Consider the following 1,648-nt stretch of genomic DNA (forward strand, 5'->3'; position numbering starts at 1 on the left):
GGCGCGGGGCGAAGGGTACCGGAACCCGGAGGTGGGCGGGCGGGGACGAGGAGCCAGAGGAAGCGGGGACCTGAAGGAACCCGGGGGGTGGGTGTGGATTAGAGGGTTAAGCGAACCAAAGGGGAGTTGGAATCCGCCGGCCCCGCCTCCACGAGACGCCTTTGACCGAGCTCGGTGCCCTTCCCTTAAAGCCCACGCTTTGGGCTCCGCGCGAACCCTCCCTGTTCACAAGGCTATGATTACTCACTTGTCTCTTCCACTGGTCTGCGATTGTTTTCGAAGTTGTTTTTATTTCGTTTTAAACAGTGCACACAGGATCAAAACTGTGTCCCTCTCCTGCGCTTCAGCAGAGACCTCGGGGCTCCTTGAGAGCAGGCCTGGTCTATTTCCACATCTCCAGTGCCTGGCACAGGGTAACCTCTCCGCAGTTGGTGGTTGAGTACATAATGGTTGCCTGATTGAACTGCCTTTGCTGGGAGGCATATCCCACCCTTGGGACTCTAGAAGCAGAGGTGGAGGGACTGTGGCAGCGACCCTGGCTCAGAAGTACTAAGAGCTACTACACTCCCTTACGTGTGTGGTGGTGTTGTTCAGTGGCAAAGTCGTGTCTGACTCCTTGTGACCCCATGGCCTGCAACAGGCCGGGCTCCTCTGTCCCCCACTGTTTCCTGGAGTTTACTCAAATTCGTTTCCATTGAGTCGGTGATGCCCTCTAACCATCTCATCTTCTGCCGCTCCCTTTTCCTTTTGCTTTCAATCTTTCCCAGCATCAGAATCTTTTCCAATGAATCGGGCTTTTCGCATCAGGTGGCCAAAATATTGCAGCTTCAGCTTCAGCAATAGTCCTTCCAGTGAATATTCAGGGTTGATTTCCTTTAGGATTGACTCATTTTGATCAATGGCGAGGCAGTAATGAGCAGTGGTGTAAAGTGTGATCTTACTTTTCTGCCCAGGAATTGAACCTGGGTAGCCGGAATGGTTAGATGGCATCACTGACTCGATGGACATGAGTTTGAGCAAGCTCTGGGAGTTGGTGATGGACAGGGAAGCGGCATGCTGCAGTCCATGGGGTTGCAAGAGTCGGACACGACTGAGCGACTGAATTGAGCCTGGATGAAAAGCCAGAATCCTAGCCAGGGTTAGAGGCTAGAAGCTATTTTCCCCTGGATCTTTGTCCCCAGTGAAAAATGCATTTATCATGGAGGCAAAACTGTAAATGCAGGTACAAAGTTTATTTCTAGACACATAGCAGACAAGTGGGAGAGCACATGGAGAAACAGTTTGTTAAGACAGAAGCAAGACAAAGATGCACACCTGGAGAGAAAGGGTATGGATGTCCCCTCCATACCCTGAGGAGTGAGGAGGAGCACCGTAAAGAGGCTGTTAAGGCATTTATACAGGTCAGTTCTTCTGGGCCTTTGTCTTCCTTCAGGCCAATTAGCTGGCTTCTTTTCCCCTGGGATCCTCTTCTGGGTGTGCATGCACCCCTCTGCCAAGATGGATCATGAAGTGAAGGCTTCTGGGAGGAGCAAGACTCCTGATGGCCTGGCATTATCCCTTGACTTTTTACCTACAGGGCATCTTTCTGCATGTGTATAGTGTCTCCCTTGTCCCCAAAGAGGGAGGGGTGGAGAGCCCTTAATCCTTT

Source organism: Bos mutus, chromosome 19 (assembly GCF_027580195.1).
Source record: "Bos mutus isolate GX-2022 chromosome 19, NWIPB_WYAK_1.1, whole genome shotgun sequence".
Classification (NCBI taxonomy): Eukaryota; Metazoa; Chordata; class Mammalia; order Artiodactyla; family Bovidae; genus Bos; species Bos mutus.